Raw genomic sequence first — 15743 nt, forward strand, 5'->3', positions numbered from 1 at the left:
TGATTTGTTTCCAGGTGTAGAACAAAAAATAACAGTACATAGAGAGATCAACCTGCAAAAATTAACTAAAAGATTTTCAAACACTTCTACACAGTCAATGGTTGTTGTATATAATAGGCTTTCTTGTTAAATACATCTAACAGCAAAGCTAGGTTATGATAATAATACGTAACTTTAGTTTAATAAATAAACAACTTGTACAGGAAGCTGGCTATGATTCTATAAAAATACATCAGATACGTATTACTTTTAATAATCAATATTATATATTATTACATAAAAATACTACATTATGTTCTCAAAGTAATATATTTATTGCAATAGTACTTCTATAAATACGGGATTTCTAGAATAATACAAAAGAATTCTTATCGCATACACCGAAATTTACAGGTCATTTTGTTTTAGGACTCACATCAATTTAGCCTTTGTCAATCTATGTACATTTTTGCGCTAGTTTAACTCGGGCTAAACTTTATCGTACGTAATACTTCCAATAAATATTTTTTTATGTTATTTTAACGCCGTAAGACATTCTTTCTAAAAATTAATAAACTTTTAACATGTTGTTCTACCAAATGTCTATGAAAAGTAAATTTACATTATATTTTCAGTTCAGATAAAAACTGAGTGTTATTATAATAGATTATATAATTTAATTAAAAATACTGAATTATGTTAAATATCCTTTAAAAATTATTGATAACGAACCTTTGAATAATTCTATTTAAAAATACACGTTTTTATGTATGCATAAGTGATGTTCATCTAACTTTTTTAAAAAAATGAAATTATGTTCTGTTTGATAACAACGCATCAGTGTCAGATCTTGAGAGCGAACCAACGATTCAAGCATGGCCAAGTGGTTAGGGCTTTCGAATCGTAAGCGGAGTGTCGCGGGCTCAAGCCTTCGCCACACTAAACATGACCGCCGCGTTTACGTATGATGTGATGGTCAATCTCACTATTCGTTGGTATAAAGAGTAGACCAGGAGTTTGCGGTTGGTGGTGACACTAGTTGACCAATGTTTACATAATCATGTACAAAACTGTCAAGAAAGAAAGTAAGTCGGATCTTTGATGTAGAGTCTATTTCAAAAGTGTGAGTATGGATACAAGTGAGAAGTCTGCCAATTTACTGCTTTACCCCTAGTCTTTGCTAAATTCGAAACGATTAACGCAGATAGCTCTAGTGTATCTTTGCGTGAAATTCAAAAATCGAACCAAACCAAACCTGTCCCCAGTGAGGAGAAGAAAGATCTGGAAAAATAAGAATTTTTTTAAAGACAATCCAACCGGTGATAAATATCTATTTCTCTGGTTTACGTTACTTTATTTTAATATAAACATTGTTTTCAGCTTATTCATTTTTTATATGAAACGATCATCATAAAACTTTTTCTGACGGTGTATAATTATATTAAGACAAAAATTAGGTAAAAAGTAATAAATAATCAAGATCATAAATAAATTAGATAACGTTTACAGTGATTATACAGTGTATTGACAATACACTAAAAAATTCCATTTAGAATAATCTGTTACACATAAATCGATGTACTAATATTACACTTGTATATTAACGTTGGTGGACGGTTACTGTCGCTCAATGGGGAAAACAGATTTTTTACGAACTGTTTAAACTAGTACTGAAAGAAAGCATCAGTTGAGTTTGACATTTTTCAGTCAGTTATCAAGCTAACACTAACAAGAATCTTAAAGACTGAAGATAGAATTCACGTATTATGTAATAAAATTGAATACAAAGTACTAATAAAAATCATTTTCAGATAATGCAGACTAAAGTGTGTCTCATTGTATAAAATTAGTCAATGTACTTTTAGGCTTTGGAATAGAAACTAGTGGTGTTGTTAACTCCGTCTGACGATCGTTTAAGGAATTGCATTTGATTAATCTAGGATTCAAAAGTGTCACTTTTCGTGTTTTTAAGCTGACGATTACAGAAATAGATGGAGAGACTATCAAAACTAAAGTTGTTTCGGTTGCACATCTCAAGAGAATATATATTTATATTTTAATTTATTTCCGAACTATTTCACAACGATCCTGTAGAGTTTTCCAGCGCTTCCCATCGACGAAAATAGTCTCTAGATGTATGCAAATTACAAGCGAATATAATTTTATTTTCAAATGCGTTTTATTTTTGAATTACTTCAAAACTACTCGATATTTCATATCCACTAATTCTACATTTTACATTAAAAAGATTTAAAAGCAATTTATAACGTAACGTAAACATTTCTTTATTTTCATATCAAAAACAACATTTCAAATTAAATAACAATAAACCAGAGCTTCAAACTTCCAGATGCTAGTATTACAACATTTTCTTTGTATCTATATTTAATATATGTATAAAGTTCATTTATTGTGCACATTTGAAACTCAAAAAATTTGCGTTTGTTTGTTGCTTGCTTTTTGTTTCTCCGCTGTGTTCTATACGCAAGTCACAATTCTCACAGGCGAAAGTGCGCAAAAACACAATTTCAAGTTGATGTGCACGTCTATCGTCTGCTACCCGTAAAAGTAAATTTTTTACCATTAACATGTATAAAGCATGAATAACATCTATGCAGAGTTGTCACTTTTTGTAAGTTTTTTAATTACAGACCTATTTATTTTCAAATGATTTTATATACATTCAACTCATACGGAGAAGAAATATATGCAGAATTAGAATGTCGTGAGGAAAAAAGAAAACAATACGCCTAATGTATAAAATAAAATAGCGGTGTCTACCATAAAATACATTATGTAAAAATAAAAAGGTTTACATTATCATACTTATTATGTAAATTGAGATTAAAATCAAGTGAACCAATGTATTTTTTCTAATTTTTTTCCTCTGGATGGTTAGATACTGGAAGTTGATTTTTCTTATGATATATTATAAAGTAAAATATTACACTTTGTTTGTTGTGTGTTTCATACATGAATATCATAAAGTGAGTACGGTAATACATTCATATAAACATATTAAATTTACATTAAAGCAAATTGAACATACTGTTAAATAAATATATACGTGTAAAATTTTAGTATTCGTGGAAGGATGACGGGGAATAGGAGAAACAGATGTAGGCTTATCCTGTTCTCCGGAACGGGTACTCACATGCGTGCAACATAATCTAAAGATTTCCCATAAGGGCTTATTTATTCTAGCCAGCTAAAAAAACAAAAAAACATTGTTCATAAGAAAGCCCTGATTTAAAACAGGTTCGTTGTTTATGTTCAAAAATGAAACCTAAAATTTTGTTTTCATTAGTTCACAAAATATTTTTCGAAATATGGAACGGGGAAACAGAGAGCAAATGTTGTTGATTTTTCTCAAAAAGCTCGGTAACACCAAGTAACACAGCTAGTTTTTGTATAAATTTATTATGTGTGTAAATTATTTTCCTTATTCTTCCTATATAACTGCTATATACCTTCCGGTGACATAGCGGTATTTCTACGGACTTACAGCCTTAGAAACCGGGTTTCGATACCCGTGATGGCCAGAAAACAGATAGCCTTTTGTAATAAATTAGAAACAAATACTACTGTGTGTGTGCAGTATTGATTACAAATTCTATATACACACAGTCCTCTCCTTGTTTGTCTAGGTACATATGTGTGTGTGTTTGTAAATTTTAATTACTTCTCTAACTACTAGATGTTAGCTTCGTTACCGGATATTGATTTTCCACATCAAATCTAGTGGAGTCAAAGAACCATCTTTAGCTGAGTCCAATGCTGCTATTCCGGCATTGTTAACCTGACGAAGAACAAAACATTTTTAATGTTCCTACTTTCCTCTTATATTCATATTAATCTGAATCATTTCGATTCAAAAATAAAAGGCGTGTAAAATGTTAAATGTATCACGAATTTTAGACATTTTGATTTCTAGTGCTTTGCCAGCTGTTAGGGTTAGGACCGAAACTACTGATGCTGATTGAGTTTGTTATTAGACAACACACGCTGTGATGATCTATTCATTTGAAGTAATTTCTCTTTTCTTTATACCTCTTACTTTTAGTGAGTACAGATTATGATTATATATCGTGATCTGTAACCACATTCAGGTTGGAATATCTGATTGTTCTGTGTCACTTCTGTTAAAGAGCAGTTATTTACAAGTATAGATTAATTTTAAGAAAAACTACATTACAAAATGTGTCCCAGATGATTAAACTACAAAAAGCGTTTTATCTTTCCAGAGAACGATTTTTTTTACAGTATTTAACTTGATAGTTAAAGCTGAAGAAGGCATGAATACAATTGTAAACACTGGCTATTGTTCGTGATATGTAATTTACTCGGACGTAAATATAATAAAGAAAATAATGTAATCATAGGCTAAGTAAAATAGTTTGGTTAAAATTTTATCAGTTTACTTTCTTTACTAGGAGTGCTAAGCCTTTTATGTTCCTGTTAAACGATGGGTCTGCCAGGTTTAAACTTTGACCAGAAATAATAATGGAACACTAGCCTTCAAATGTTTAAGAATTGGACTAAAAATAAAAATAAAAGAAAAAAGTCCGTTGTTGATATTTTCATCCTCATCTTCCTGGGATGTAAAGCGATAAAAGACATTAGAAAAAAATGTAAAAATAATTATGTTTATATTTTTATTAGTTTTTAATTAATATATTTCGAGATAACAAATGTGTTCAAATATATTAGCATTATTAAGTTGTTTTGTCACTAAACGGTGTTAACATACGATAAAAGATTAGTTTTATACTCCAAACACAAACACATAGCTTTGATATCATAACATGGCAGTAGTGACATTCCTGTTTGAGAAATTAAAGTCGTGGTTTACATTTCGAAGCAAGTCTATGTTTTTAACTAAGTGTAATCTAAAACAAAAATGTTCATATTTAAATAGGAATATAAAAATTTAAACGCATAATTCATTATAACAATTTCGAAATCAATCTATAATATATTTAATAAAGTTATATCCATACAGAAAGATGCAGGGTAAGTATAATATTTTCATAAAAAGAGCACGTGTTTGTGTGTGTTTTCTTATAGCAAAGCCACATCGGGTTATCAGCTGAGCCCACCAAGGGGAATTAAACCCCTGATTTTAGCGTTGTAAATCCGGAGACATACCACTGTACTAGCGTGGGTCGTTAGAAGAGATGAATTATTTTATGTTATATGACGTGAATTTACAGAAATGAAAATTTAGTGTAAAATATTTGTGTTTTTATTAAGTATTAAATAAAAATAAACATTTTCATGATGTATAATAGGTGTATTAGTTAAGACTATAAAAATATTTGATCTTTAACCATGTGTCCACTCAGTTTTAATGTTTTCGAACAAAACTTTGAAACTGTTACAAACACTTGTTTCTATTTTTTATTTCTCTGTGTACAACTATTTGCTTTTTGTTTATTAAACATATTTTTCAAGTTGAAACCAGTTACGTATATATCAAACAATGGACAAATCTTGGAAACAGAACTAAGTATCTGCCTATTTATTCTCTCTCAAAATGTTAATTAAAAGTCAAACTAGGACACACCCACAAGTGCCCTTCTCAATAATATCTCCATCCTGGTTACAACAGTTACAATTTACATGAACATATTTTCCTTCAGTTAAAAACCAATATGGCATAATTTATATATTGGTACATTATCAGCAACTATCATTTAAACATTTATGTGTTAGATATTTTTATGTTTTATAATGTTTGGTAAAACCTTTAGATTATGTTTTAAATGTTTCTATGCAATATAATGTTTCGTCAAACCTTTACAATATAAGGTGAAACTGCTTCACATTCTTAAGCACATTCCAGTCAAAGCTAGCCTCGCTCCCAGGCGTGATAACACCACGGCAGTGGCAATACCTATCCCTAAACGTGAACTTAAATGATTAGATATCCATTAATGTATGTAAATTTATAGAAGAAAAAATTATTTCGCAGTTATAATAAATGGAGAAATATAAATAAGATGTTGTTTATTTTATTTTAACTTTATCATATCAGTGTTTTATATTGTTCAAACAAATAATCAAAACTAATTACATTTCACCCTCCTGTGATTAACGCCACCTTCTAGTCCAGTTTTTCTCTTGATGTCGTAAAGTAGCCATTGATAAAATTATCTACATCAAGAAGCTATATTTAATGGTTCTCTTTTTTTTCTAAAGTTATTATACTACAATATAAACAGGTGTGTTATATAACACCTAAAAGATACAGCAAAACCAATATTTATTGTTGAAAACTTTCAACATCGACATTCAAGATTTGCTGATTTGACTCTGAGTGTAACCAAGAATGTAACACAATTAACTTTTCTAAAGTTCGTGAAATAATTTAAATTGTTAGACTAAATTAAACTATTCCATCACAGAGGAAGGACACAGTTGTTTTTACTGTATAATATTTTTGAGTTATTGAAAATTATGTTCCATAAGGAGTATTTTCGTTTGAAGATCTATTGTTCATACACAATAGGAAAGGAAAGTGCTCCTTGGAGATTCAGGAAACAGATATCTTTCTTCTTCTATTTGGGGAATCTATGCTTTCTCAATTCTCTTACATTTGCCATCACTGACTTTAGGGTTTATGATTGGCAGCCATAGATGATCCTTTTATAATTACCCAAGTGTTGGCGGTGGGTGTTGTTGATTAGCCTACGAGTTCAAAATTATGTACAGCTAATGAGGTTTTGTACAGCTGTAAATTTAGCTTGATGCTAAATTTGTAAAAAATAGACATCCAGTTTTAATCTATGTTTTTGTTATCTGAAGACAGTAAATCAGTGAGAATTTTGATCTGTTTCCAGATCGAAAACAATACAATAATTTTGAGGAGTTACCCATCTCCTGATAAAATAGCAAAAGTTGAAATTAACGTATTTTATGAATGCTTTACAAATTCTGGAGTACTGTAATCCCAACTGAACAAAACTACGATTAATTATAAACAAGATAAGATATTATTTAATCAGTATTATTTGAATTATTAGTTACCCTGTTAATTACTGTCGGAAAGATCTGACGTTCGAGATGTGATGCTGCTTAACACGTTTTGCACTATCAGCTATGGACCTGTGACATAGTAGCACTCAATCCTTTTAGAAATCAATGATTCATTTAAGCCTTTGTGATTATGTGTGCTACTTGCTTTGTAACTATCTCTTAGCCAGTAGTTCAACACTACAAACGCTTTATCATTTAGGTTGATCTCATGCACAAGATTCTATTCAAATTGTGAATTCCACTTCTTTATAAAAAATACACTTTATATTTTTGGAAACGGTCTTGAAATTAGAGAAATATAGGAAGTTCGCAGAATAAAAATTTTCAAGCGATAGAGAAATTTCTTAGGAATTTAACGTAAGGACAAACAACAGGTTTTCTGAGCATGACCGTCTCTATATTTGTTGTTTCAGACTGGAGTTGAAAGAGAACAGCTCGGCTACACATTAACAGCGCCCTCTGTCAATCCTCTGGTAATTCTTGTTTAACACAGGCTATTCCCGGTGTCACACTTAAGACTATACATGTATTTCTTACTCTATTTATAAATGATTATTTAATAGAATATCTATAGTTTATATTCAGTTTAATTTCTGTTATTAGAATTAATAACGTATAATGTTTGATATCTGTGAGAATTTATAAAGCATAGAACTCTTTGGTTGGGGTCACCCAGTTGTTAAAGTTTGTAAGTAATGTTTTAAATATTTTACTTACTAATGCTCTCTACTTATTTTTATTTTGCAGTCCTGGAGTTATTGAAACAAATATGTTCCCAACTATTGGATTAGACACAAAGGAATTACGTGAAACGTGTATCACTTTGTTGGTATATAACTATAATACGATTTATTTAAAGTAAGAAAAAGTCGGTATATTCACAGAAAATACTGTACACTATTGTTAATTAAAATCAAAGATTTAGTGTGACATTCAACTTAAACTATTTGTATTTGTTAGAATATTGATGTTATTCTGTTTACTATCGTTTATAACCCAAATGTTACTAGGAACCTCCTAACCAACAAAGTGCTGGATCCGTAAGCTATTCGGTTCATGTGTGTGTTTTATGACAATTATGTCACATCTGGCTATGTTGATCGTGTCGGAATATGTGGGGTTATGATAAATACAACACATTTCATAAAACTAAATTATTTCTCCATTGTTATCATAAGGTGTTGGAAATGTTGTTTTTATTTATTTACAGTAATTAATTGTTCAGTTTCAAGTTTATTTGTTTCTTTATCTTATCCCAAAGCCCTGTTTGATAGCGTGTGTGTTTCTACCATACTGATAACAATCATACTGGTTTACAATTTATTTAAAAATGTTATACTGAATATAACATGGCAAAAATACATCTGTTTGAGTAAGAAATTTTAATGAATTCGTAAAACCTACAACAGTCATTGAAGTTCCAAAAATAAAACCAGAATAAAAACTAACCGGCGATATTTATTTTAAACCTAACATCAAATAACCTCTTACAATACTTTTCAACTGCATGCCAGAAGTTTTTCTGATCCATTCGGTTTAGTTGAATAAGTTATAGATATAAATATAAGTACAATTTATATATACACCTACTTTTCACTTTTTAACATTGAAACTTAACGTTACATGCAACTAAATATCTTTAAATCTGTGTGTTACAAGTAATGAAAGAAGCAGCTCAGTCATATCCTCTTGGTCGTGGGGGACAACCGCAAGAGGTCGCAAATGCAATTGCTTTGCTGGCTTCTAACGAAGCTTTGTTTATACAATTACACAAATGTTCGCTTATCAAAACAATTCTAACACAGAAATGTTACTTTTGTTGTATCGTGTCCAATGGGGGTCGACGTTTTTATAAATCATATGAAAAACATGAACGTGTTTGAAACAAATATCGCCAGTTCTAGCCATTGAAAAACACCACACCAATATTCTATATAAAATACAATGTGATAACTGCCACGACTTCTATATTGGAGAAACATGAACGTGTTTGAAACAGTTATATTCTGTGTGTCTTTGTAAGATTAAAAAAACGACAATTCAAAAAAGGGGAAATATCTTAAAAAAGTGAGGGGTGAAGCCTTTAAAAATATGAATCAGACAGAGACGCTAAACATGTAATTTTTTTTATCACTAGGCCTATTCCAAACATATTTCTTCTACATTATCAGAGAGTTGCTATATGTTGCTGAATATATAGAGGGATCGAAATTATTTCATTTTATACGTGAATCTACATAAACATTGTTATTCTACACCTGGGAACAAATCACGTGATTAGTAAAAGCTAATTGACCGTCTCACAAATGTTTTCTCTATAGAACTCTAAATGTCCAAATGTTTAGACAACTGTTTCCTATCATGTAACAATGAAGGAGTTCCTTTGTATTGGTTTATTTTGAGCTTGAGTTGTTGTATAAGTGAGGCTTCTTTAATTTTGCGTTTGTTTATGTTTGTTTCGTTATTGAATGTTTGGGTGTTTTTTATGGTTATGTTGTGGTTACTTGATTTGCAATGTTAGGAAAGGTGTGAAAATGACTTTTTGTGTTCTTTGAATCTGGTTTCCATTTTTCTACTTGTTTCTCTGATATAGAAGTCGTGTCAGTTATCACATTGTATTTTATAAATAATGTTGGTGTTGTGTTTGTCAATGTAGTTTTTACATAGTATAGACCTTAGTTTTGTGCCTGGTTTTTTAATAAATTTGGTATTAACTGGAATGTCATATTTTGTTGCTAGTTTTTGCCAAATGTTGGTTATTTTTTTCCTGATGTAAGGAATATATGGTGTGCAGCCGAATATGGTTTCGTGATTTTTTTAAATCATGGGTTACATTTACTTTTGTTAGTTGATTTCTGTCTAGGTGTGTGCGTACAATGTTTTATACGCTTTGTGGAGGAAACTTATTGATGAAGATGAAGTGTTGTTTTATTTTGTCTAATTCGTCATTAATTTTATCTGGTAAGCATAGTTTTATGACTATGTTTATTTGGTTTTTTAGTATGTTGAATTTTTGCTTTGTTTCATGTGCTGAGTCCAAAGGAATGTATAGCCCATTATGGGTAATTTTTCGGTGGATTGCTCTTTTACACTGTATATCGGTTCTTGTAATTTTGAGGTTAAGAAATGATATTTGATTGCTTTCTTCCTGTTCACATGTAAAGTTAATGTAGGGATGTATAGAGTTAATGTGATTGAACAAATAAAGTGTGTGTTATGTAGATGTGAATCGCTCCACATATCTGTACCAGGATAGTGGCGAATTTAATGCTGTGTTACCTTAAGTGATCAAAAATATGACGTACGTTACCTAAAGTCATCTCTTTTACCATTAATTTATGATTGGGTACTAACAATCACACATACCTTCTTTTGTTTTACTAATTAAATCTGTGATCACAAGACAAATTACAGTGTGCTACTGATGCTGCGCTGCCCTCTACGTTCAGCAATTTCGTTATTCCCAATGCTAAAATATTAAAAGTGAATCTTTCTTATATTTAGAATATAAGGAATTACAATTTTTTTAAATTTCTAACAGATATTCAGTTCAATAGTTTTATGCCCATATTAATAATTTCCTGCAAGGAAACTAGATCACAAAATATAAAGCAGTGTCTTGAAACGTAAAGCAATTCAGAACCAAAGTGAGAAAGTTTAACAATATAACATACTTTTCATGTCTTTGTTGAAATATTTTACAAACCGTTTTATTTCGCTGTCACTAGATTTCAGGAGTTTAAGTCTAACGTCCCCCAATATTCCCTTAGTTTTTACGATGTGAAAATAGAACCTTTCACTGTGTTGGGAACAGCTCTAGAACCTGCACTAACAATTTTGTAACATGGCATCCTTATCTATGCGATGTGCGGAGGAGTGTCATGGGGCATCAAGACGATCCCAAAAGGTCAACCAGACATGATGTATGTCTACGAGAAGGTTTTAAAGGTCATTGACTTAGAATATGGTATCTCGTTTAATGTTGCTTGTTAACTTCAGAATCCGAGGACCCCATTTTCGTACCTCACTCAAACGCCAGAGAAACTAAATTTGGCGAATGTGCTCCGGTACCTCATTTGGTGTCCTTATTGTTTTTCTTTATGGAAACAACACCACTTCTTTAGAGGTTATCTATAGGAGTGATTGAAGGATACAAATAATAACGGTGTGTTTTCTTTGAGTCGTATTACGAATTTAACGACATCCTTACGTGAAACTTTCTCTTACCCTTAGTAGCTTAAAAACTTAAACTATACTTTGTCAGGCAAAATGCTCGCGTGAAGCTTTTCAGAAATACTTCAGTTACAAATAGAATGATTTTTAAGGTAAAATTTATTCACTCCTAAAACAATCAAAATTCTTAAACAGTTCAATGTTATTCGAGAGTTTTAACACTATCGATAATAATCGACGGTTTGAACTTGACAGAAACAATAATTACTGACGGTTTGAATTAAATTGTGTGAATTTTTATTGTTTAGAATTAGGATTACATAAGTGATGCTCCCGATGGCTCAGCTTTAAATGTGATGGATTATAACACTAAAACTAGGTTTTCAATACCCTTGGTGGACAGAGCACAGTTAGCTCATTGAGTAACTTTTTACTTAATAACAAACAAAGTCTGTGATTGTTTACATCCTATTCAATTTTATTAATAATTTCTGGAGACTTATCTTGCAATGAGTTTCTACATCAGTAACCAGGCATGTAAAGCTGGTGGGAGCACTTGAAGCTTATTTTGAAGATTTTGCCCTCCCGTGCTTCCACCCACCACCTTTTTGCCATGTCCATTTCTCCTTGTGAATTTCCACCTTGCCCACTACCACCTGAGATTACATCTACGTAATCCCACCGCTTGACCTAAAATAAAAGACACAGATGAAAACTGCATTTATTAAATATTGTCCGAATTTCATCAATTGTCTGAGGCACTTTTATAAAAAATAAAAATGCTATATTGTTATTCATATTAGTATTTTTAACGGCTAATTTTAGCATGGTTATATATTTGGCTTTTCCGCTCAAAAAACAATTTTGTAGAATAAGCAAAAATTTAACAATTACTATTATCCCGACTTTTATTTAACTACAACATTAAAAATAAATACACGAATCTAGGTCGAAAAATTAAACACTGGCATAGTTACTGTTTGTTAGGCTCGGCATGGCCAGGTGGATTAAGGTGCTCGAATCGTAATCTAAAAATCGCGGGTTCCAATCCCAAACGCACCGAACATGCTCGCCCTTTCAGACATGGGGGTGTTATAATGGATGGTATATCCTATTATTCGTCAGTAAAAGAGTATTTCAAAAGTTGGCGGTGGGTGATTATGACAAATTGCCTTCCCTCTAGTCTTACACTGCTAAATTAGGAACGGCTAGTGCATATAGCTCTCGTGTATCTTTGCGTGAATTTCAAAAAACAAATTGTTTGTTAACAAAATTATTTTGTATCATTTGTTTGTTTTAAAACACTCAGGTAACAACATGATAAAGAAAAGTAGAGTATTGTTGTTTTTGTTTTTCTACTTCCGAAACAAATACATTTCCTTTTCTATGTTTTATACTAATAAATAAGTGAATGGCTAATAAAATATTATTCATGCACTATTAAAATATGATTTTAGCTTTTGCTTCAAATAGAAAAATGATAACACATATTTTATCAAAATAGACTGGCTTCGAAAAGTAAACTACAACTTTAATTTCTAAACAGGAATGTCACTACAGCCACGTTATAATATCAAAACTGATTGTATTTGGAGCATAAAACTAATCTTTAATCGTATGCTGACATCATTTAGTGACAAAACAACATAATACTGCTAATATATTTGAACACATTTTTACTCAAAATCTGTTAATTAAAAACTAATAAAAATATAAACATAATTATTTTGACATTTTTTTCTTATGTCTTTGATTTTTCTATCGTTTTACATCCCAGGAAGATGAGGATGGAAAATATCAACAACGGACATTTTACATCATGTAATGGTAAATACTTCTGACATTCAATAGATCGTTTTTTACGTTTAACAAGTGTACAACATGGTTCCATTTACGTTGTACTTTCTATTTCCTTATAAAAATGGACTTTGTATCCTTAGAAAATAAGTAAAATTTAATGAATAAAAGTTTAAAGCAGTAATATTGTAACAAATATTTATATTTACTATTTCACATAAACCTACACATACATTTAATAGGATATATGTAATATAATAATTAAGTTGTTAATAATTGAAATTGATAAATTCTTAATAATAATCATAACTCACATACACAAATTAGTTTAGGTTAATACATTGTAAACTGAAAATGACTTACAAACCATAATGTAACAGACAGGCCGTCCGGGAAGGCTTAGCCATTGGAGTTTCAACTAATTCCACTAGACACACTTTAATCTAATTGAGGAATGCAGTGGCGCCTAGAGCACACAAGCACTAACTTAGAGAATTTACTGTTACAGTAAAGAATCGGACTCTAAGACTAAATTTTACATAAAGCACTTTTTCATATGCTGTCAAAATATTATATATTACAATCAATATCTGAATACCTTGATTAAACTAACAAGCTCTAAACTCATTTAGTATAAATAGCAAAACGTTCATTAAGAATACTTTCCATAACATACCTTAGTCATTACACTGTATAACTCAACTATGTTATCTGATATTAACAATAATGGCAATACGTTACTTACAAAGAGATTCAGAGATTCATCTTGTGATGGTTGTGACTCATTTCAGCTCAGGGAGAACTATCTTCAAGCTCATCAAGAACTAACTTTGAGGCCATGACAACTGATTTTCGATCTTCAAACAGTAATTTTCATACAAACACTTTCTGGTATTATTATAATGTTCCAAATAGTAAACACATTTACCTGCAAGTAGTTCTGACACTTAATTCGTCATTTTTGTCTTCATTGTTTTTAAACACTAAAATACAAAACCTTTGGCTCATTAATTGCAGATAAAGTCGGCAGATTGGCTGCCTTCTCACTTGTATCCATACTCATACTTTTGAAATAGATACTACATCAATGTCCCGACTTTCTTAACTTCGCAGTTTTGTACATGATAATATGAACATTCGCAGAAGCTTCTCTCATGCTGTGATGACGTCAGTCTGTCGTTAACAATCTGAATTCGGTCTCTCTAAAAAAGTTTTGGTAACTCTTATTATGACCTTGAGAGCGTTACTTGTTGTTAGTATAAACAGGAATGTTTCTTAACATGTCTCTCTTCTTAGGAAATCTCCGTTATATAATAATTTTGTATATGTTTTGTGAATATAAATAACACTTTTCCTTGATAATTGTTCAATACTTGATACATTTGAAATGTCGCAAAATACTTCAATAAACATTATATAGGTTCTTTAATAAATCAGGTAAATCATACAGTGATCTTTAATGGACACAAGACATAACTAACACTTCCAATTAATGTTTAAAGTCTAAATAAAGATTTAACTTATTAATTAACCATACGACCTACCACTATTGGTTTATTCGGTCGTAATTATATTTATCATATCTATGGTGTCAAAGTAGTATTTCCACTTTAAAAACAAATCTTATCTAACGCTATTAGCATAGTCACTAAGTAAATGTGTAAATCAGTACATGTATGTATATATTGGTAAGGAACGTTCACACGAAGCTGAAAGTGACGACTGCATGTAAAGCTCTGGGACGAAAAGTACACCCGATAAACAATAGTATTATTTGTTTTTGTTGGTCTAATATATATATATATATATATATATATATGGGCTATCTGACTAACAAGTTATTCTGCAGAAATAATACATATATATTATGTTTCTAAATGTTCTAGTTATTAAAACGATTTTACTTCAATCTTAGTATGTTAAATTCCAATACTTCATTTTCTGTGAACACGACGGCCATCTGCGCTAGTTGTCTTTAATTTACAGTGTGAGACTTGAGGGAAAGTAACAAGTCATCACCACCAACCGCCAACTTCTGATCTACACTTTTTACCAAAAAATAGTGTGATCGACCATAACTCGTAACGCCAACACGGCGATCATGTTTCGTATGGCGGAGGTTCAAACCCGCGACTCTCCAATTACCACTCGAACTTACTAAGTACCTGGCCATGCCTGAACTGTTGGTTCGCTCTCACGATCTGTTACTGATACATTGTTATTAATGAGTATATGATTTCATTTATTGAAATAGTTACATGAACATCACTTATAAATATAAAAGAACGTTTATTTTCAAATAGAATTATTTAAAGGTTCGTTATCAATAATTTTTAAAGGATATTTAACCTAATTTAATATTTTAAATTAAATTATATAATCTATCATAATAATAATAGCTTATCAATTTTTTTTTCAAACTCTATCTTTCGGTTTCAAAATAACATAATCAATTTATTTATCACTAGTATTACGTACAATAAAGTTTCGCCTTAATTAAACTAGCGCAAAAAACATACACAGATTGATAAAGGTTTAAATGATGTTAGGCCTAAAACAAATTGACTTATAAATTTTGGTTTGAGCTTTTAGAATTATTTGGTATTATTCTAGAAATCCCGTATTTAAAAAAGTATTATTGCAATAAATATATTAACTTGAGAGAATAATGTAGTATTTTAAAAGTAATAATATGTAAAGATTGATTATTAAAATTAATAAAATGTATCTGATATATTTTTATAAGCTCACAGCCT

The sequence above is a fragment of the Tachypleus tridentatus genome, chromosome 7, assembly GCF_004210375.1.
Source record: "Tachypleus tridentatus isolate NWPU-2018 chromosome 7, ASM421037v1, whole genome shotgun sequence".
NCBI classification, from domain to species: Eukaryota; Metazoa; Arthropoda; class Merostomata; order Xiphosura; family Limulidae; genus Tachypleus; species Tachypleus tridentatus.